Source organism: Typopeltis vanoorti, chromosome 4 (genome assembly GCF_054136105.1).
Source record: "Typopeltis vanoorti isolate ZY-2024b chromosome 4, IOZ_Tvanoo_1.0, whole genome shotgun sequence".
NCBI classification, from domain to species: Eukaryota; Metazoa; Arthropoda; class Arachnida; order Uropygi; family Thelyphonidae; genus Typopeltis; species Typopeltis vanoorti.
Window position 1 is genome coordinate 12,467,838 of NC_143552.1, and position 18,670 is coordinate 12,486,507.

General features: G+C 36.1%; 1 long non-coding RNA gene across 1 annotated transcript in view; it reads left to right on the forward strand.

Moving 5' to 3' along the window:
- The window catches only part of LOC150107110 (uncharacterized), an 86,510-nt gene that overhangs the window by 5,367 nt on the left and 62,473 nt on the right, over positions 1–18,670 (forward strand). Inside the window, exons 2-3 of the long non-coding RNA XR_016548222.1 lie at positions 6,905–6,991; positions 7,256–7,286. This is a non-coding gene — a long non-coding RNA (uncharacterized LOC150107110). The remainder of the gene's footprint in view (positions 1–6,904; positions 6,992–7,255; positions 7,287–18,670) is intronic.

Consider the following 18,670-nt stretch of genomic DNA (forward strand, 5'->3'; position numbering starts at 1 on the left):
CCCTCCCTAACAGCCACTATACTGCAGAGGCAATAAAAACAAGTACTTTTATCATGCCAGTGAATAAGGTATGAGGAGTCTGTGTAATATATTTCTCAACAAATAGTGCAATTAGAGACAACTGGGATAAAAAAACACTAATTAATGAATCACATGTCCCCTCATACTGAAACAAAACCATATGTTGCATGTGTTGCATGGGCAAACACAGTATCTAACTAAAAACTATGGTTATTAATTAGATGTGTGTGAGTTCGATTTCCCAAGCAATAAAATTTAACCGAACGTGTTAAAATTCGTAAAAGTGTTAAAACTAAGTAATATATATATATAATGATATAATGATTGTTATGGCAGCTTCACATATGGAATTCGGTTGAAGAGAGTTAGCATTTCAACTCAATTGTCCGCTATGCTTTTATCTTTCGGTTGCGCGATCTTTTGTTAATACCGCACCAATCATATGAACGTTTTAATAACCTGCCTTCGCTGTCTGTTTTGCGGTTAGGCTTAATTATCTTAAAGGGAGAAAAGTCACAAAAGAGAAAAATGTTCCTGGTCCGGGGATTACCTTATTTAGGTAATATTCACTAATTTCATGTTATCAGTCTGTGGTGTGCCAGTATCGGTAAGTGGTGATATTATTTGATCTATTTTACGTTAAAAAATTTAACCCTGCGATGGATAAGTGGCTGATAAAAATATAAAAAAATTCCCACGAACAATCAGAAGAAGCAGAAACAGACTAAAAAAAAAAAAAAAAAATGACAGTATTTCATATTTTACCAGAACAGCCCGCATCGTCTTCAGAACCAAACGGTAAGAGGCAAAAAATGTAATATAAGCATTTGATTTTTGCAATATTCGCTGTGTATGTTTTGTATTGAATATAAATACAATAAATATTGTAATAATATATCTCTCTATTACGATTTTTTTTCGAGGGGGGGGCCGTGAAATATTTTAATTTTTGCAAAGGGGGCCCTGACATCCAGAAGTTTGGGAAGCACTGCTCTAATCAACAATCATTCTCCACATCAGTCAATGAGTGAGTGTAGTTCATGAAGTATGTGTCGTTCTGTAAGACTGTTGGGGTGATAGCATACCCCGGTGAGCATTAGTGAGTGTTAACTTTGTGTTAGGTACCACAGCTATTTCTATCAATGTACAGTGACAAGAAAGTTGATGAGGTCTCTAAGCAACCAGAAGTTACTTTTTTATAACAACACAAAAGGTGGCATGGATAGTTTCGACCAGATGGCTCACAACTACACAAAAAGCCGCAAAAGCAGAAGATGGCCTCTGCGCTATTTTTATGGGATGCTGGATCAAGCAGAAATCAACTCGCAGATAATTCTCCAGTCAGCAACTAAGAAAAAAATGATTAGGCGCCAATACTTGAAGAATTTGGGCTTGAATCTTGAAATCTTGACACCACACATGAAAAGGAGACTGGCTCAGCCACTGTCTGGAGAACTTACGAATATCATAACGAAAGTTCTGAACATCCAAGGCGACGAAGACACCAATGCTGGTCCTGCTGAGGGATCTCCAGAATCAAAAGTGAAGAAGCAAACTAGATGTCAGATCTATCCCTAGCCAAGGATCGGAAAACCAAAGTCCGTTGTTCAGTGTGACATTTTTGTGTTTGCGGATCACAGGAGACATTTGTGATGAATGTGCTAGAAAGAATTAACGTTCTACATGGTTTATAAACTGATTTTCATGCATTTTAGTCTTTTTTAAACATTTATTAGATTTACCAACTACAAATCATTCACATGGTAGAAAAATGTTTTATTTTTGTGTAATATATTACTAAAGCAAACATCAATTTTTGTCACTCATTGTTTTGTGTAAATAATTCGTCATTTGCATTGAAAGGTATTTTTTTCTTCGTGTACATTTTAACCGAAACCTAACAACACATTTGCACAAGAAAAATTAGGATATATTAATTTTTTTTATGTTTTCGTTAGACAGTATTACACGATAAATATCAGTAAAAATTTAAAAATACATAATATTGTATTTTATTTTTTATTTTCCCTTCCTTTTTCTCCTTTTGAAATATCATAGTAGGTAAACTCTGTTAATACCTTGGGCTATCTAAACACAATAACAATTTCAATTACCTATAGTGGAGGGCATGGAGGGGGAGAAGAAATGTCGTGGGGTGATATAACTCGAATATAACTCGCACATTTTCCCAAAATTAAAGATAAAAAAATTGTGGTGAGAGATATATGCGGGAATTTTCGGAAACTAAAGTTTTCAGGAAAAAACTGAAAATGGTGTGACTTACCAAGAAGCTCCTACTCACTATCGCTACTTTTGGCATCGAGAACAGTTTCCTTGTGTGCATCTCAAAGTCATCTACCTAAATAGCTTCATCTTCTTTCCCATTATTTCAAGCAAAAATTACCAGTAATTTACAAGACTTCAGATACGTAAAGCAGTTATGAAGAGGTGCGTATGATTGGTGCGGTATTAACAAAAGATCGCTCGAACCAAAGACTAATTCTCTTCAGTCTTTGGGCTTGAATATTATGGAATTCAAACCGAATTCCATAATATCTGAAACACATTCACTATATATTTCTTAGTTTTAACACGTTCACGACGGGATGGTGTCAATCAAAACTATGTTTCACTGGCAACATATGGTTTTGCTTGAGTCTATACAGCAGTTTTTGTTGGAGGGGAGAAGTGATTCATTAGTTAGTGCTGTTTTTATCCCAGTTGTCTCTAATTGCACTAGTTGTTGAGAAATACAGTATAATGATTCCATGCGTTAATGATGCATTGCCGAAAATTGCCACGTACCCCCGGGGGTACGCGTACCACACTTTGAGAAATACTGCTGTAGTATATACAGTATATCAGTAAGAAGAAGAAAAGAAATGCGAGTTCTGTTTGTCCACTACTTCTAGTGAAGACCATAAAGATTATAAAATTATCAGAAAAGCATAATAATAACAACAATATTTTTATATAATCCCCCCCCCCCGCTACGGTTGAGCCAAGTATTACATAATACAAAAAACTTGCTCTAGAATCTAGAGCAAGTTAATCTAGAGTCTAGATTAAATGTGAGAATTTTCTAAGGAGCTTTATGTTTCCAATAAGATGAGCGGAAGTCACACTCTGTTCATTAAGTCACACTTACGGAAAATATCGCAGCGCGACTTTAATACATTCCCAGGCATCCAGAATACTGTGAGATCCAAACCCACAGCTTAAATATTTTTGGTTGGAAAGTAGAGACGCTGTCCGATGAACGACTAATAATTATATCTATTACTAAGACAGAAATAATAGAAATAAATTATATCATACTTATATCTTTCTGCTAGATATACTGTTTCTTATGTCTCGTATTAATATTTTTATTTGAACAAGATCAGGGAACGAAACTACTATATTGTGTCATCATATGATTCATTTTAATTATTTATTTTTTAAAATAAATTGTGATTTTGTGAGGGCCAAATCTGCGATGCTAAGCGAGAGATGCTTGTGCTTATAAAGAAATTCTCTTTTGCAAGCTTTTAAAACAAGTCTCCTACTATATAATATAATAAAAAAAAAATCTCTTTAACAGTGAACTGGTTTTTTGTTTCTTTACAAAATACGAATAAATCAATCATTTGTGCTTTAAGAATGGATCGTATTTCATACGACGAACATGTTTTAGCCTCCATTGTAATTTATAAACGCGTTAACCCTTTAAAAGAGTATGAGTCCAAATGTTTACTCTTTAGAGCATTTTTCTTTAAAGACTTTGCCTATTTTCTTTCAAAAAATTGTAATAAATTACAGAAAGCAGGAAGTATCTGAAATCCGATGAAGCAGTGCGATTTCGATTTCTCAGCTTGATTTGCATATTGCTCATTCCACTGTATTGGTAACAAAAGGAAAAACTTCGAAATAGGTTTTCTGGTTATGTTAGCCATCAAGAGGCGTTCTACTAGTCATGAATCACAGTTTTTCACAGTTAGAATAACAAATAAGAATGAGAACATGGTTACATATTATATGACTTGAAACCTTAATGGTCACGCAGCAATCCTTCAGAGACTCGCAAAAAGTGATGAATAGGGATCAATAATAAAGCTGTTTCTACTTCTTGTACCTTGGATTAAATTGCTAATCGTGCTGAGCAGGATGCCGCTTGCTGTTGTTAAACGATTCTCTTTATATCACGCTCAAACTACAACCAGTAGGGCCGTCGCTAGATTAGATCGCTCCCTGAGGCAAACAATTAAATATCGCCCCTGATGGATTATAAGACAAAATTATAAGAAAATCCCCAGATGCTATTTTGTTTTTATTACAAGGGAAACAGTAATGCAAAAAAAAAAAAAAAAATTACATAACAATATTAATTAAATGTTTGCTCTATGGGGATATCGCACAATAAAACTTTTTTTAAGCTTTTCTAAATTTAAATGATAAGCTATGTCCGCCTCTATCGATATAGTTGCTAGACCAACCAATCTTTCTTGGGTCATTGCTGTTCGCAAATAATTTTTAATCGTTAAGGTTGGAAAAACTTATTTTCGCACTTGCTACGCTAACAATTCCTGTTAGCGTAGCAAGTGCGAAAATAAGGAATTGTTAGCGTAGCGACTGGGCCTACCGCAATATGGCGCCCTTATTAAGCCGCGCCGTGAGGCAGGCTGCCTCTATGCTACACCCTGTCGACGGTACTAACAACCAGTTAAACTCTGCGAGTCACTAATCCCTTTGCAAGCATTCCACATTGGCACTTTCGGAAATAAAACCCATCAGATTAGACAACCACCACTGTGTTATTTCAACAGAAACATTCGTTTCAACTAAGTGTGAAGTAAACAACTAATCATAAATTGGTGGACCAACAATTTAGCACTGAAATAATTAGATGTGTCATCCCCAAAATCTGTATGCTGAGCTATAAGAGGAACTTCTGGTAATTACACGAAGTTGCTTTAAATCTAAAGAGATGAAAAATATAAACGTTCAAAAAAGAACATAACTCCGTTTTAAACTTTCTGGCATGTGTATGGATTAGATATAAACGTGGTGAAATCAGGAGATAGTTCCCGAACTCGTAAGTGCTAGGGAGAAATATTAAACTTTATTTCGTGCATATAAAATGATCTCAATCTCTTAAATAATATCTCTGTTGGCGTTCCAAACACTAACTTAACGTAAATGAACTAAATTCGAAAGCAGGAAATTAAAATAAGAATAAAAAGAAAAATAACGGAAATATGAAGGAAAAGAATTTATTAACTATTCAGTTTAGCAATTTCTCAATTAGAAAATTTGAGAAATTGCTACTTTGGGGGAAATTACAAAAACGGCAAATTAATATGGAATTAGACAACAAATCGCTAAAATATTGCTTATTTCGTCTTTTTTTTTTTTTTTAATCCTCAATTTGACTTAATTCTAAACAAGGGCCTACTTTAAACTACTAAACAAGGAATTTATGTTTGCCATGGAAATATTACGTCATATTCATAAGTTTCAAACGGATAAAAAAAATATTTTATGGAATCAGCTAAAACACCAATTACCAACACTTAGCAACACACAAACCAGCGTTTAATCTAATTTTGACATATGGGTCGAAGGTTGTTTTAGAAATGTTGCTGTTGTTTTAACAATACAGCTTTAAGCAAATAAGCTGTTTAATAGTTTTTTCATTTTTTTTAATAAAACGTCATTTCTCATAACTTTACAATCATGCAAGTTTCTCCCTGTTTCGAAAGTACATGAAATCCTCATACCTTAATTACTTGTCATATTTGATATGTAACTTCAGGTTCCCAGAGCGGACTATTATTAAAGAGAAAGTAATCACAGGTGTTTGGAAGTGAGACATGAATTTCTTGTGCCATAAAATGCACGAGTGCCCATGCTGCAGTCATATTCTTGTTCAGAATGTCTCGAATGTGTTCGATATAAAAGGTCTGGGGATTGCTAACCAAGTCGTTTGGTGAAACCGTGGCAAGACTTGACAGATGGTAGTGTTATCACACCACCACTTGTCATTTTCTCCCTGAGAAAAAAGTCCATTACCTATGGTACAGCGTTGACATTATACAGTACGTAAGATCGAGTCTTTACAGGTTACACGAGAAGAGTGTAGAGTTTTAGAATAACGACAGCAGCAGCCTAAGGCCAACCATTAAGAGGCATATTGTTTCAAAATGGTAATAACATGATCACACGGATAATATGTAGAACAAGTCCCACGAGGTACCTTCAAATTCAGGTCTCCCACTATCATTATGGATCAGTAGGACCTCTGATTCACTGGACCATCAATCTCTTTGCAAATGGCCAGCAAATCTCTGCTCTCACATCATTGTATGAGTAATGGAAAAAAAATCTTGTTTATGCATTGATCCCATTGAAAGGGACATTTTGGAAACAGATGGCATCCTTGGCAATTCTATATGCGGTAGTTCATTTCTTTGGCAAGACAAATCGCGTATGGCGTAGATGATTCGGTTCACTTTGTCCTTTAGAATCCAGGTCTGCAATGTCACACTCACTACGTTAGCGGCTACTGTTAGAAATATGTTCAGCTGGGAAAAATAAAATTATTTTATGCTTTTGGTACTGGTAGTGTTCTTGTTATTATGAAAAAAAAAATGCCTTGGCAAGTTACTACAATGAGATCATTTTTAAAGAAAGAATCATTAAAACTCAACGAACGAGAGAACGAAATATACTTGAAACGATGTTTCAAGGACATCTTATTGAAAATATTGGAATGAAGAAAAAATTTGTAAGAAACTAAAATATTGAATACGTTTCGTGTGGTATAAAGAAAATATTTAATTAAGAATAATAAAAATATTATTTGTATACTTTATGTATACTTCTGCTTCTTTTTTTATTTAAGGCTGTAAGAAACCGAGCGACAAGCTGGGAAGTGAAAAATTACATTCTCGTGTGCCAGCACTACTAAACACAGAAATGATCGCAGAAGGTAAGTTATTCTCTACACTCTTTATAAGAAAGGGGGGGGGGGGTCAGTTTCATTTGAGGACGAAATAGGGGTGCAAAAAGGAGAAATTTAAGTTGAATTTATTTGAGATATCGCTATATATACACATACATAGAAAAACTGGAAAAGATTTTATTTATAGCACAACGTATAAGAATCTCTTAAACTTGATGTTTAAGGGATTCTTATACTTTTTTTCTGAATTGTGAAGACCTCAGCAGCATGATAATTTTTTTCTTCTTTCAGCGGCCTGTGACTTCTATTTGTTCCCTATCCGGTAAGTGCGCTATTTACTTCAATCGTAGGCCCCATAAGGAATGATTTAGTGCTATAGTTATAAGAATTGTTAAAAAATTTCAAAGCGTTTTCAATATTGGAAAAATTAACAAAGAATTAAGCACAAACTCGCCTGGTTTATTCTAGAATTTACAGTTCTCATTCACAATACTTTCTCAAAAATACAATCTGCAATTTCAAAAATCAATATACAATGCAATTCGTCCTCATAATCATGACTAAGTTACAACCTTGAAACATATTGAAACCTGATCACTCTGGAACCTACACCCTCGGTTTTTCTTTTTTTAAATCATAGAATGCAGTTGATGTTATCTATAGGAATTGAATACATTCTCCAAGTGTTTAAATGCCGATATTCTGTGCGTTTACTTTGTGGATGTATATGATGAAATAGTGGGGAAGTCGGAATGCCGGGGATGTTTCCCAAAGCGAAAAATTTCGAGGATAAAATGTATTTAGCATTGAATTAATTCGCGACGGTGTCACTAACACTACTGTTCACATGTGGACAGAAACAATCATATGCCATTGCGGAACGTATGCCTTCAGTGTCAAGGTATGGCGTGATTTTCTTCACGAGCGTCTCAATGGTCGTTTATTTTCGAAGGTGGTTCATTTTACAGGTGACATTTATTGACGATCTCTACTCGTTGACGATAGAGACGGTGTGCCTCTGACTATTGCCGGGGATGCTTCCCTGGTCAGTGAATCGTTCGTGGCGGTCTTAAAATTGACCATCCAAGTCTTTACGTTTAAAGCCTTCGGATTTATGTCTGTGGGGGATGGATGAAAAAGCTCGGTATAAACCGCCCAAAAGTGGAAAAAAGATATAATTACTCCGTCCAGTAATTATATCTTTTTTCCACCCAGTATGTACGCTGCAGGTCACATAAAAAGGCAATCTGAGTGAAATAACGAGCTCTGCATGCGCTATAACCAGATGAACTGTATATTTTGGCTGAGAAGGGTAGCTTTGAGAGCGTATTAAACAATCTTGAGTAAATTCGCATTTTTCTTCATTATTCGCATTACTCATCTCCGAAAACTTTGCCATATTTTTTTCAAGTTCAAATAGCTATTGTTCTGTAACCTCTCATTATATTACTCAATTCATATTTATACTTTTTATTTGTTTTATTACTGAAAAGGAACCCAATTATAAGTTCTCGAAGTTATGCACATCCCTCCTCTGACTCTCTTGCTATATACACGTCTAACAATAATATTCCGGACACTTTAGCAATTTACAATTGATACCAGCAAGCGAATCCTAATATCGGGAATGTCTCCCTTTGGTTTCGATCACATCCTGCACTCTTTGCGGGAGGCTTTCCATCAATGTGTGGTAGAAATCAGGTGGAATTTGTCTCCATTCCTCCGTCAAAGCAGCACTGAGTTCAGCGACAGATCGAGGACGTGCTGCTCTGGACCTCAATCGCCGCTCGAATTCATCCCATAGGTGTTCGATGGGGTTTAATTAAGGACTTTGCGCAGGCCAGGGCAGTCGTTTAACACCCATCTCTTCATACCATTCTATAACAGCTGCAGCTTTGTGGCATGGTGAATTATCGTCTTGAGAGTAACACGGGTCCGTTCCATAAAAACTCCACAGTGTAGGCAGCACCTGATTATCCAGAATAGCAAAGGTACTGAGCTGCCTTCATGGAACCATGGACAACGAACAGTGTTCCCACTCCAAACCAACTGAATGCACCCCATCCCATTACTCCTCCACCACTAAACTTTACTGTGATAACAAGCGTTCATCAGACTGCCTCAGCACCCTTCCATCAGACTGGAAACAGGTGAACCATTATTCATCGTTCCAGAGTACCGTTTTTTCACTGGTCCAGTTCACACATTTCTAGCACCAAGCCAGACGAGTCGCCTTGTTCATTGTTGTAATGTTCGGCTTGTGTCACGCTGCTCTTCCGTGGAAACCCAGTAAATGGAGTTATTTTAGTACACTATTAGTGCTCACCATGGCTGGCGCTCTGGAACTCATTACGGATAGTCTGTGCCGATTGTAGCGGGTTTTTGCATGCTACCCATTTTAACACCCTCCTGTCCCTATCTGTCATTTTCGGCGGCCGCCGTGGGTGTTTTCCTTCACTAGTGATGTAAGAACTTCTCCATTTGTTGATCAGATCTCCAACCGTTGATTTTGGATGCTTCAGTTGAGCGGCAATGGTACGTATGGGCATGTCACCAATCTGACATCAAACGATGACACCTCTCTCTCGAAGTCACTGAGTACACATCGTGTTGCTATATCACCTATATTCGACTACTGCCACGATGAAATACTGCTTCCTACTATCTGGACACCGTTTTTATGTTATTAACAAACTTGGAACGCCTCGTAACTTCAAATAACAGGGGTGTCCAGACAAGTATTGGTAGATAGCGTACACACACATTCAAGAAAACTCTGATACTATTTCGAAGTTTATAAATTTCCCCCGAATCGCTACATATGAAGAGTTCCTTGGTAAGAACGGGTATAACTTATATATTTGTGGTCCTGCCATATATCTCATAAAAAAAAAAAAAAACATTTCATCTGTCAAAGAATGAGCCATTAGTGTGGAAGCAGGACTGCAGTTAAAAGTGACTAATTTTCTGACATTAATTTTTAATAATTTGTGCTGTTGTTGTCGTTGTTGCTGCCGTTATTCTGTTGCTCGAATTTGAGAGGAGTTTACAATCCACCAATTCATTTATCGACAAACAACTAAGGAGGACTGAAGTGGCTTGAATAAGTTCTATGTTTGGTTTCTAGAACTGGGTTTCTGGAAATTGTTTTTACAACTGGATTTTTTAATTCTAAATTTGAGATTTTTGTTATTATTTGTTCCTCATAGCAAAACTTAGTCACCGAGTTTAAGAAATGTGTCTTGATTTTTATTTGTTTTACTCATCGTGTTTGCAGATAGGGAAGATTCTTTCGTTTCTTGTTTACATTAACTCTGTTCTAGCAGGTCAACAGAAATGTTATAATAAAACTGACATCTCTGGAATTTTCATGACTTCCATCTGCTGGTTACCCTCAAGCATATAATGTACATCATGTTTTCAACCAGATATAAGCCAATGGATGTTTCATAGAAAAAAACTATTTTAATAGATGACTGACAGTACCTGCATTTACTGAGTAACAGTGTAATTGAATTAAAAAATGCTGTATCTCTCTCTCTCTCTCTCTCACACACACACACACACACACACACACACACACACACACACACACACACACACACACACACACACACACACAGAGTGATGTGAATAAAATACAACCCGACTTTACTACATAATATTCCTAATGTATTATTCGGACATAATATTTTTCCTTAATATTTTTCCCCATTTTCCTCTTGCACTGCAGAATATTTGTGAAACAGCAATCAGCGACGTATAGGACTTATTGAATCTAGAGATACATCACCAAAAATATCTCGTCTGAATTCCTGTGGATAAACTACGCCTCAAACTCATATCCTTACTTCGCCGCCACAGAAAGAAATGACATTCTCCCGGAACATTTATCTAGCGGTTAAAGTGAATGCGTGCTGCGACACACACATACGCACGCGCACACACACACACACACAGAGAGAGAGAGAGAGAGAGAGAGAGAGCATAACTCAGATACAGAAATCTATCTTCTTAAACTCTAACTTGATCAGAAAAGCAGCATCCCCACTCCTCTGTTTGCTCGTATATTTCGATTTCCACAGCTGAACACATTGCTACTCAAAAGTCAGTGCCAAGATAGGATACACTGATAATATTCGCTTCTACCACACACACTCCGGAAAACCAGACTGACAGGATCTGCAAGACTTTGAAGCAACAGTTTTACAAAGGCGAGAGAGAAGGATAAGCGCTAGCTTCAATATTTGCCAGCACACTCCTTCCTTCCTACTACTGTTTCTACGATGCCTCCAAGAAAGTTCCTTTCTGTAAAACACGGACTACTGAGCTCCGCCCCTACCCCAGCTGCCTGGCATGCGTTATTTACTTCCGATCACCAACTGCTTTCACTCAAACAAAAAGAACCAACAACCAACCAGTTTCATCGATGGTCTTCGCTACGAGAATAAGAAGAAAAAAAAAAACATGGAAAAACTGTTCCCATATTTTTGTTGTAATCATGTATCTCTCCATTTTTAGAAGAAAACTTTCAACATCAGCTGCTTGTTGGAGCTTCTCCTGCTATCCAAATAAAGGAGAGCTCTCAGATAACGGAAACCTGAACATAGCTATCATTATAGTCGCAATTGCAGTATTAGAAAAAAACAAAGTATGTCTCGAGAAAAAAAAAAGAAAAAAAAAGTTGAGCATAGAGAATTGGCGCGTTGATATACAGCAATCCCTCGATTAGTGCGCCTAATACGTTCTTTAAAACAGGCACATTAATCGAAAACGCACTAATCGAGTATAATAACCTATGGAAAAAAGTATAATTCGTTCCTCAAATTTCTTTTTTTAACCTTGATTTTTTTGATAAAAGAATTAGCGTATGTCTCAGGGCCTAGTTAAAAGAAAACTATGAAGCTGAAAGATAAAACATATTCAAAATATAAATCTATTATTCTGGTGGGCATTCTGTTTCTTTTTTTCATACAACTACCTCTTCTGTAAATTTTCCTGCTTCTCTCTTCACAAGGGCCAGTCTCTAAGCATTGCTACTTAAAAGTTTCGGTTGCACGAAAAATATAAAATATTTTTGTTTCTGTGAAATCTCTTTGGGCTTGTCAGTGATTAAATTTTCTTCATATTTTTCAGGATCTTCCCGCTGTGCATCTAAATTTAGCAGGTTGGAATCACTTAGTTTCTCAGAATGAAATTTGGTTAACTTAGATTCATTTGAAAAGCCTCTAAAATAATTTGCACAATGTGGAAGAATGTGCTTCCAAATGGATCGCATAATGCTAACAGTCATTTCATTCGACTTTGCGACTTTATAACCAGGCTGAGATTTATCTGATTTAACCAGAAATGTCTTGGAAGGCATTGGCTTCCAAAAAAAAAAAAAAAAAAAAAAAAAAAAGAAAGAAAAAAGGCCAGTTTCATCGACATTAAATATTTGTTGGTCACAAATATTTAATAGCCCCATTCATACAATTTTCTTCAAATCCCTCGATAATTTGCGGCCACCTCCTTATCGGCACTTGCAGCTTCGCCTGTGATTAGAACATTATGTAGGTTATTTCTAAAACCACCCAGCACTAACGTGGAATTCTTCTTTTTCATCATTGATAGCCCTTTCTTTCAAGGTTGCAAAGAGACTTAATGCTTTTGATTTAATGAGGTCAGTGCTTAGCAGGATCCGTTTTTGGTTACAATATTCGATTCGTGTACAAAGAAATCGCTCTAATTCAATCATTACAATACTTGGTATTCAGCGCTTTGCTTAAAATTGTTCTTATAGTTGATTCACCCATTTTTGTGTTTTTGTCTTATCTTTGCTCTGGACTCGCTTTGTTCACTTTCTTTATTATTTCAAGTTTTTCTTCCAAAGAGATTACTTTTCGAATCATTTTCACACTTTTACTTTTTTGCTCACAAATTCTTTTACTCATGATGAAAGGTTGGGAAAATACTTTAAAATAAAAAAGAAAAAGGAAAATTGCAAAGGAGGTACGAGATATGATCAGGAAAATGCTATTTAATTAGCAAACGACAAAAATTTTGGAGTTAAAAAATTTGGAACATAGCATACATAGCGTACATGGATGTAGTGTAGTATGCTATTAAAAATAACTTTGTAAAATGATCTAAACTGTAAAATGATCTTTGTAAAATGATCGTAACTAAATTATTTCATTTTGGTGAGTGATTTTTTAAAATAGTTAGCCATAAAAAATGTATAGATTGAAATTTTTTTAAATCTGTAACATTTATTTTTAAGATGTATATAGGCGCACTAATCGAATTTGGGTATCGAAAAAAAAATGACGCACTAATCGGGGGCGCATTAATCGAGACATTACTGTACTACGCAATGCTAATCAATTTATATGCTATATATAGCATATATTACACGAAAAGGACATTATTACAACATAAACTAGAACAAAGGCAGTTTAAGAGAAAGAGTCATTCTCGTAACGGAGAAAATTTCATTCAAGATCAACAACATGACGTACGCTATCTTCTCCAACTCAGAAACGGTACCAATTGTTCCACTCTTCGTTGAATTTAGCAAGAGTTCTTTCTTTGTGATAGTTAAAGCAAAGCCTGCTTTGTAGTTTTCTGTGTACGTTTCATATGAGGTGATGCTTCGTCTCGGTGAATGATAATGGATGTCGGTTATTTGTGTGTTTAAAGTTCATTCATTGATTTCGTATGGTGATTCAGCGGCCGTGAACCCCTTTTATGGGGAGGTACGGCACCACCTCAATCCCCCCCCCCCTATTTTTATCCGGGCTCGGGACCGGCATAGCTGACAATTCAGACCTATGGCTAAGAGGGATTGTCCTAAGTATTCCTGACTGTATCCGTGTGTGTTCACGGGGCCGGTTTATCTGCTTGCGGGATGAAAAACCCCAGACAAACCGGGGGGAAAACCCTGCTGACCACGCCCATGACCGGCTAACTTGGCTATGGCTGAAGAAAATCCTTAAGCTCCTCATATCGTCGACGAGAATCGAAACTAGGACCCTCCTTCCCCAGGATTATGGTTGCGAAGTGCATAGCCCCTAGGCTAACTGTGCGGACGTGTTTAAAGTAAAAGCTATAGATGATGCATGTCTTGGGGCAGATACCGTTACATATTCTATATCGCTTCTTATCTGTATGTAGTAGGCAGGTACCAGTAGTCTACTTAGCTATGCATGTGGTTGCGGGTACTGGCGGTGGTGCCGAATGCGTAGATAATAATCTCTTTGCTTGCAGGAGATGTTAGATATGTGTATTCCTAGCTACATGAGATGTTGAAGTGGTGACAAAGATCCGAATCTCTGAGTTGAAATTTGTGGAGCTTAGTTAGGGTAGGTAAAATGTTATGCTATAGCTCTCACTGTATGTCTGCTTCTGGTCTGATTAACTTTGTTCTGTAGGGGAGATCTCATGTAGCATGTGTAAGTTTTGCAGATGAGGAAGAGAAAGGATGAATATGTAAAGAATAAAGTTGGAGGCACTGACGTGAGGAAGTAGTCTATTTTCTGGAAGTTGGTAGGATGACGTGTTAGTGAGGCTTCACAGATTGCGCCTATTGATAGTGCTTCTTGCTTTTGGGGATTTCAGCGATGAGAATTTAAAAGTTTTAAAATAAGTCCCATGGAAGGAAAGCAATGTTTAAGCAGTTGTGGGATATCTTTCATTTTGAGAACAGTCTTTCTGTAAGCTCAGCTGACTGTGCTAATCCTGTCATGGGATGGTCTACACTTTGCCAGCGTAATAGAACATTTCAGTAGAATAAATAAATGTACTTTGGGAGATTAAGGTGCAGTATTGACCATTCGGGTTGTGGATAACATGAGCCTTCTGGAGGATGCTTTCGGAATGTGTTTTATGGGTCTGATTTGGCTGATGTGTCTTGAGGAGAAAGATTATCCTGAAAGATGTGATTTTGTGTTCAAGGGAGACCATGCCCTGACCTCGTCTTACTGAGTGGCTTGCAGAGTATTCATTCTCCATCATATTCAAAGGGTACATCCAGTAGGACGTACCCTTTGAATATGATGGAGAAAGGCTTCAGAGGTATAACATAGAGATTGAAAGATAATATTATCATTTAATAGTATGAACAAATGTTTCATATAATTAATTTATTTACATATTTCCGATAGCAGTATTATTTATCTTTATGTTTGTACTACATTTTTATGAAAGTTTGAAAAAAAATTACAAAATTTCAAAATTACCAAACCGCTAAAAAAAAAAGTATTGTCCTTGAACATTTTAGAATCTAAACCTTTTTTCACGTGTCTGTGGGCCACTTTCACTGGCATTGAAATGTTTTCCACAGGTGAGCCGGCTTCGGATATAGTTCTTGTGGCTGCTTGCTCTTCCCCAGAAATAGCATTAGGTGTAGTCTTATGTTCAAAAAGAGGATTACTGTCTAGCCTGATAAACCGTAGACTCGTTCGCATTTTTAGTAGTGTTCTTTCATGCGAATGAAGGAATGCAAATAAAGAGAATATTCCTTCGAGGTAAGTGGTTAATGCTTGGCTGATTTTAAAACAAAGCTAGGTATCAGAGAACTGGATGCCTAAGCTGTATATATCTATATCATTCAAAGTGCCATGCACTGTGGGTTCGAGCCGTTTATGCCCATTTTAAAAATATCATAAAATCGAAAACCTGTGCTCGCGAGCAAAATCTTCTGCTTGTCGAAGAGAATTGTAACTAGGGCACCTTACAGCGGAAAAAAACGTTAGAATTAGAATTGTTTTTCGGTTTGAATAGAACTGGCTGAAAGACAACAGATGTTGATGTTTTAAATTTTAAAGGAAAAACGGTAAGCTGTTTTTCCTTTAAAACGGACAATTACTAATAATGTGTATTGCTTTTATAACTTAATTTGATTACTAGAACTTAGTAACAACTTCTTACTGATTTTCAGTGAAAATAGATTGCCATGAATGCTGTGTTCAAAATTGTATTCTGCAAATGTGTTTGACATACCTTGACTATATATAGAACCCCTTGTGCAAATGTAAGGGGGGAAAAGCAAGAATTCCAGTACTTTCAAGTTTCTGCTTCGAGAAAGGAAAGCACTGACATCAATATGTAAATACCTTGAATTTGATATTTTACCATAAATGTTGCAAATTGCTACAAATATGAAGCAATTTGCAACATCTATTGAGTAACAGGTATGCACTACGTTTTAGCAATGTTAGCAGTGTCACATGTTAATATTTAACACACTATTCCGTTAATATTAAATATAATAACACCATTATGTATCAAGCAAAGCGCACGTCATAACTTGATACAGATGTAACCTTTAGCGTTGAAACCAAGAAAGAAAATCAGTCGCGGATATTCATGCTGCATGACATAAATGTCGCTGACAACAGTTGCGATGTAAAAGGAATAAAAAGCATCTATTAATCCGAAGATTAATAGATGCTAGATACTAGATCACACGGAATCTAGATGTGTGCGTTTCCCCAACAGGTGATTCTGATTTTAATACAGTTCTTTTAAAGTCCTGTATCAAAAGGTGAGGCACGCTTGACTATGGGTGGAAGAGCAGGTTTATAGTTAAGGAAATGAAGTTCACCCATCAAAGATGGCTTGTAAGAAATAATTTATGTGGTCAAAAGCAGGCAAAAGTTCTGTGATCATCTAGAATACTGTAAACAGTAGATGAAGTTATTCGCTGATATTAGGTGAATAATATAACTAATAAAAGAGGTCCTCCATGTCGAAGTAGGAACATGATAACATGAAAGAATAACGGGGGAAATGGGTAGGGACGAAAGACATATGCAGTACACTCTCTGACAACTTCATAAAATGATTTTTAGGGTTTGGACTGATAATTATTACTTCTGTTGCTTTTATGAAAATAAGGTTTGCGTGTAGCATAATGCTGCTCACACGTAATGTTTTTCGTAACTTCTTTTGCTCTTCAATGTTACAAACTAGCATAAAAGCATAATTAAAAATGGACATCTTTGACTGCAGGAGCAAAGAAGTGACCAATTGGAAGAAACTTAGAAAAACCCGCTTGTCAAGACAGAGACTGCTTAAGGAAAATTGTAATGATGCGTTAAATTCACTTTAAAAGCGCGTTATTTGTAAGCAGCACGAAGGTCAAATTAGACCAATCATTAACGACATTTATTAGTAAAATAAAAATGAACGATTTATGCAAAAATTGAAATTAATTTTGGAACTTGTGACATTCTTCTATCACCATAGAGCGTGCCTGAGGCTGTTCGTCTCGTCACCTCATATTTCAGAGGCCGGCGTCGAGCTAAATTCAATGAGGAACGAATCAATCAGATAAGAGAGTATGACTAAAATCGCCGTGCAGGCGTGTAAAAATACGGAAGACATTTTTACGATCAATGTTGTTGAGTGAGAAGTACGCTGAAAATAGCAAATGCGATATTGCTTTAATACAAACTACGATAAAATTTCAGTTTTCTCAAAAATTCAAATATACGTTCTTCTTCTCTTTTCAGCACTTACAGTATTTTTCCCGTCATATAAATGACGAGGGTTATGCGCTCGTTTTTTATGTCTCTCAAATATTGAAAACTTGAAACTGTACATGCCATTTTATTTATTGCCAGAGCGATCGCGTTAGTTAAATGTATGCATGCCACGCTCAGTTAACTGAAGTCGTTATTCTAAATAAGCGTCCACAGAACTCATGTGTAGAAGCATAAATTACAGAGATGAATGAGATGCTCTGTTAAATATCTGTTTCTGCTATACAAGTGATCAGCTGTACGAATCGAGCTTGTCGCTTCTAAGTTTTATTTAGACAAGAACTAATACTAAATGGAGTATGGAAGTTCAGGAGTGGACGTTAAGAATAATTGCTGTGAAGTTAACTGATTACGATAGTTTTGACTAAACCGTTGTCCTTAAATGGCGGCCACAGAATGAACCTAATATCGAAAGAATGATATTTTCAGTCTCTTAGTCGGCGATCACTAACGACAGTATCGCTCAATTCGTTCTGTTCGGAGAGCCGCTCGCCAAACTCAGAGAGTTCCATATTCACCTGTTAAGTAACGTAAAATTATTTAAATATCACTCGTGCGTATAAAAGAAGGCGTAAGATTACTTCTCTCATGTACTATCTGATGGGTGTGGGGAGGTATTAATATTCACTTTCTTCATCAGATTTTTCCTACGAGTAAGTGTGAGCTGTTGCATTAATTTACTTTTAGGTCTCTGATTAACACGTGTCCATGTATAAAATACTTGCAAAAGTAAGTATTTTAAAAGCTTCCTTTCGATTTATACAGCCCCATTTATATATTACTTTATACGCAATCGATTTTATTCAGAAATAAACGTAGGTTTTTCATTTACTTTTAAACAATGGAAAAATGTCGAATTTCAGAAGAAAAGAATAAAGAATTATTTAAGAAAAATAATAAAAGAAAGATATATTACTTATAATCTTATATATTACATTCATATGAATTCTCAATTACATCAATACTCAGTTAAAGGAACAAATTTGAGTCCGATATTTGACCTTTCAACTTTCTAAGGTGAAAATGTTTTTCCATAAAAAATAATTAAAAGACTTTTTTTGCAAAGTTTGTTTTAAAATTTGTCAAAATTCATAGACGACTTCAAGGTATGCAACCATATGATGATTTCTGAATAAATAAAAAAAGTATTTTAACCCCTTTTGTATTCAAAGAGTAGGCG